The sequence below is a fragment of the Neltuma alba genome, unplaced genomic scaffold (assembly GCF_004799145.2).
Source record: "Neltuma alba isolate B1F8T4 unplaced genomic scaffold, ASM479914v2 tig00011378_pilon, whole genome shotgun sequence".
Lineage (NCBI taxonomy): Eukaryota > Viridiplantae > Streptophyta > Magnoliopsida > Fabales > Fabaceae > Neltuma > Neltuma alba.
This window is the reverse complement of record NW_021636072.1, coordinates 13,704-18,443: the sequence shown is the minus strand read 5'-3', so window position 1 is coordinate 18,443 and position 4,740 is coordinate 13,704. Positions and strand designations below refer to the sequence as shown.

General features: G+C 34.8%; 1 long non-coding RNA gene across 2 annotated transcripts; it reads right to left on the bottom strand.

Moving 5' to 3' along the window:
• Window positions 1–846: 846 nt before the first annotated feature.
• On the bottom strand, window positions 847–2,413 carry LOC114712605 (uncharacterized). Of its 2 annotated transcripts, none has more exons than XR_003737253.1 (3): window positions 2,330–2,413; window positions 1,256–1,336; window positions 847–914 (listed from the first exon to the last, which is right to left on the bottom strand). It is a non-coding gene; the product is annotated as an uncharacterized LOC114712605 (long non-coding RNA). The 2 variants fall into 2 exon arrangements; XR_003737254.1 differs by lacking the exon at window positions 2,330–2,413 and adding an exon at window positions 1,852–1,958.
• Between the last annotated feature and the right edge of the window lie 2,327 nt (window positions 2,414–4,740).

Sequence of the window (4,740 nt, the reverse complement as noted above, 5' to 3'; positions counted from 1 at the left end):
TGCTGAACCGCCCTTTGACTTAAATCATGTTGGTGTGGTCAAAACTCACTTAAACGATGATAAACTTGTTGGGATTGAAGAAAAATCAGCAGAATTTGATTCATTTGTCGCTAGGTTGGAGGATGAAGATCAATTTATAGGAATATGGGGAATGGGAGGGTTAGGGAAAACTACTTTTGCTGAAGTTGTTTATGAGAGAAAACAGAAAGACTTTGGCTGTCATTGCTTTCTTCAAAATGTTAAGAGAGTTATCTACAAAAGATGATGTGTAACAATTATCCCTTATACACCAATAGAGTTATTCTATTTAGTCTCGAATCATTAAAAGCCAGGTTTCAATCCTAAGAAAGATATTTTTTTTTTTTACAGTTCTCAAATACAAAGTCTGATCTTGTTCAAAGAATGGCATTTTCTGAAAGGTTTTAGACTTTTCAAAAGCTCATTTTCAAAGTAACCTATCTACTGGTTCGAGTACCTGATTTAACCCTTTTACAAAAATGGTAAAAACCATTAAAGACCCATAGTTCGCATTCAACCATTGAACCCATTCTTTTTCCATCCAGCCTTTTGAATCCTGTATTAAGTCAACTATAGCCAATAGGGTTTAACATTCAACACCTTGGCCATTGGCTCATACAACGGGATACATAAATAGATACACATAATTTTAGACAAAATAATAACTATATATCAAAATATTGATAATTTCCTTCAATAGTAGTTATTATGGTTTATCTGCCCATAGCCACCTTCTTATGGAGGAATATTTACATATCAAAATAAATATACAATATATCTTCACTCCAAAATAAGATGTAGTTTAAGCAAAATATATATATGAAAGATCTTCAACTTCCTGCACCTTCAAGCTCCACTAATCACTACTCCCTTGCCCTTAGGAGTACTTGCTCTTGCTGTATTATATGGAATAAGGGGTGAGATTCTAGAGAATCTCAGTAGTAACAAATTTCCTTCACGTAATTATACAAGATCACAAACAACATGCTACACAGGCCAAAGAGAACAATACCTTGCATCTAAATATAATCAATGATGCACACACATCATACATCCATATAGCCAATCGCTATCTATAGCGCCCACATTCCAAAATAAATGAAAACCCGTGCATATTGTCATGACAAATATTATCATACAGAGGCAACTTACATGTTCTCTTGCACAATCAGCATAAAGGCACATCCAAGCATGTGGCAATCAATGCACAATCACATTAAAGGAAAAGAGTTACTACCTTTGGCTTTTTCTTCCGTACTAACTTCCCCTTGCTTCTTCCTTGGCTCCCTTCTTAATGGACTTGAACAAATATCAAATCCTATCAATTATATAAGCAAGGATAGATTAATATATATAGGTATAAGTATTTAAGTACTCTCCCATTTCCCTCATGCTTCCCACGGTCATACTTCCAAAAGTCACACACACACACATATATGACAATTATACTACACAAACCTATAAACGAATTATCATACATTAATCTTTTCAGATATTTCCCCCACAATTCCAGCTTCATATGCGTCATTCTATTTACTATTTTAATATCCAAAAATCTTGATTCGGTCCTCTCAAAGCAGCATTCAAATTCTACATTAATCTCAACAACCTTGCTAATCTATAAACTTTTTCAAATTTCAATATCTATCTTCACACTTTAATCAATTTCAGACAGCACCCCATGCTTCCAAAAATATTTTAATATGTCTACACTAAGGTTTAATCATCTATCTTCCCTTCCTCTATTTCACGCCATAGTCATAAGCAATTCTGGAAAAAAATTTTTTTTTCAGATTCTAAACATACTCCCAAATTTGGAACAGCCCCCTTTACCTTAGTTCTAAAAATTCTCCAGCTTTAAAACTATTTTCTTACCATCACAATAGAGCTTTTAAACCTGATCCAATAACTCAATATGCCAATAATAGCTGTAGAGCCTCAACTCGTACTGATTCTTCAATTTTCCAGTATTGCCACTAAAATTCCAGATTTGACACGGACAACACCCACACACACACACACACACACACATATATATTACATCTCCTACAGCCCCAAGGTTCTCAAACTACCACCGAACAAGCTGAACATCCCTGTTTTGGTAACTAAAAACCAGAGCAATCAATCGTAAAAAGCAAGTGCAAAAATCCCAACCACAAACTTCATCCTAACCCTTAAGCACGATTTTTATAGCTTGGCTCTCATGCTCCTCACTTTCTCTCTCAAAAACCAGATTTCATCTTGATCATCACCTTGCAACACATGCCCAAATAACAGAAAACAAAGATGGAAGAAGATTCAAGAGACTCACCTCGTTTGATTTTCACCTTTAGATGAACTGATTCCCTCCTCCGATACCCTTTCCCTTTCTTGATCTCTCTCGAACTCTCTCAGCTCTCTCTCTCTCTCTCTCTTCCCTTTGAACAGCAGAGGAATATGAGAAGGGAGAAGGTGTTAGGGCATATTAGATGGGTGAGGGATGTGGAGTGACCATTTTGCCCTTTGGTCTTCATTTTTCCTTCAATTTGATCCTTCTCTATTTTTTTTTGGACAATCAAATAATTTCAGAAATTAAACCTGGATATTTATATGAATTTTCTTCTTCCATTAGCTTCTTTAGTCCATAAAATAATTAGCCTAAAAATCTCAGCTCAAAAATTATCCTCTAACTATTTTTCCTTGAATTTTCCAGGAAAATAGCTCCTAAATTTCTGAAATTAACTTTATAATTATTTAGACCATATTCTAAGGGTCTTAATCTCAACAATTTCTTTAAAAATTTTCTCCTTCATCATGCTTTGCTTAAATCCATAAAATTTGGGATATTACATGATGGTTTGATTTCTTTGCAAAGAAAACTTCTTTGACGTCTGAAAATACAAAACAATGTGAAAGTGTGTAATTGTTATGAAGGAAACCAGCTGATAAGAAGAATGTTATGCTGTAAAAAAGTTCTACTTGTCCTTGATGATGTGAGTCACATAAGCCAACTTGAGAATTTGGCTGGAAGAGGATGGTTTGGCAGAGGGAGTAGAATAATAATAACAACTAGAGATCAACATCTGTTAGTTGAGTATAGTGTTTCTCAGTATAAGATGAATTTCTTAAATCAAGTTGAGTCCCGTCAACTTTTTCTTCAAAAAGCATTAAAGGGATACCAACCAAATAGAGATTTTTTGGAGCTTTCTGAAATTTTGATCAATGCTGCCACTGGACTTCCATTGGCACTCAAAGTGCTTGGCTCATTTCTCTGTGGAAGAAATATACCAGAATGGATGGAAGTACTCAAGAAGATTCCTTCAAATGGCATTTTTAATATACTGAAAGTGAGCTTTGATGGATTGCAATATAATGAGAAGAATACATTCTTAGATATTGCTTGCTTTTTCAATGGAAGGTCCACGTTGAAATCATAGATTTTTTAGAATAGTGGTCTATGCCCAAAAATTGGAATAGGTGTTCTTATTGAGAAATCATTGGTAACTGAAGTGAAAGGGTACTTGAGGGTGCATGACGTGCTTCAAGAAATGGCTGACAAAATTGTTTTCATGAGTCACCAGAGGATGCCGGAAAGCGTAGTAGGATATGGTCCTTGGAGGATGCTAATCATGTGTTGGCAAATAAGAGCGTAACATTCCCTGCCTTTTTTGTGACTGCCTTCTTAATTTACTAATATATTCCTTACATTTTTCATGTTATTATTAGCTTGACTTATTGTTCTATATATAGGGAACTGAAGCAATCCGTGGTATAGTGGTAAATTTTTTACAAACCACCTGTCATACGATTGGATCCTAAAGCCTTCTCTAGTATGAGCAATCTCAACTTACTTACCATATTAAATTCTTCATGTGGCCAATTGAATCTTCATAGACTTAGCTGCCTTTCCAACTCACTAAAAGTCACAGAATGGGAGGAGTATCCTTTAGATTTCCTGCCAAGTCAAACTCAATTGAATGCACTTGTTCATCTTAAAATGCAACACGGTAAATTTAAAAAAAATTTGGTGAGGAACTCAGGTAATTAAGGTCCTTTGCTTAAATTTGTTTGTCTACAATTGATTCGTGTATCACTAGCTAGTTGCTGGTTTTTGAAGCCTCTTTTTTTTTTGTTCTTTTCAGTTTCTACGAAGTTTGAAGTTCATTGATTTGAGTCATTCAACAACCTTAATCAAAGCACCAAATTTCGATGATACTCCTCATCTTCAAAGATTAATTCTTGAAGGGTGTACAAAACTTGTTGAAGTTCACCACTCTCTCGGGCAACACAAGAATCTTGTCACTGTTGATTTGTTCCAACCAAATTGGAGATGAAGTGCTTAGAGAAATTTATTCTCTCTAGTAGTTCAAAAGTTAAAAGGCTTCCTGAGTTTGGCAAATGTATGGAATGCTTATTCGAGCTTGATTTAAAAGGGACTGCTATATCCAAACTACTTGAATCATTGGTCAATTTGAGTGGTCTTACCATGTTGAATTTAATGTATTGCAAAAATCTGGTACGAGTTCCAAGATATTTTCAAAAATTGAAAGCTATAATAAAAATCATACTTCAGGGTTGCTCGAAGTTTTCAAGGCTTCCAAAGAATTTGAATGAAAATGAGGCATTGGAAGAGCTTGATATAGGTGGAACTGCAGTAAGAAGTGCCTTCATTCCCAAATGGTTTAAAAGTATTGTCTTTTTTTGGATGCAATAATTATGCACAACCCTCATTATCATGTAATC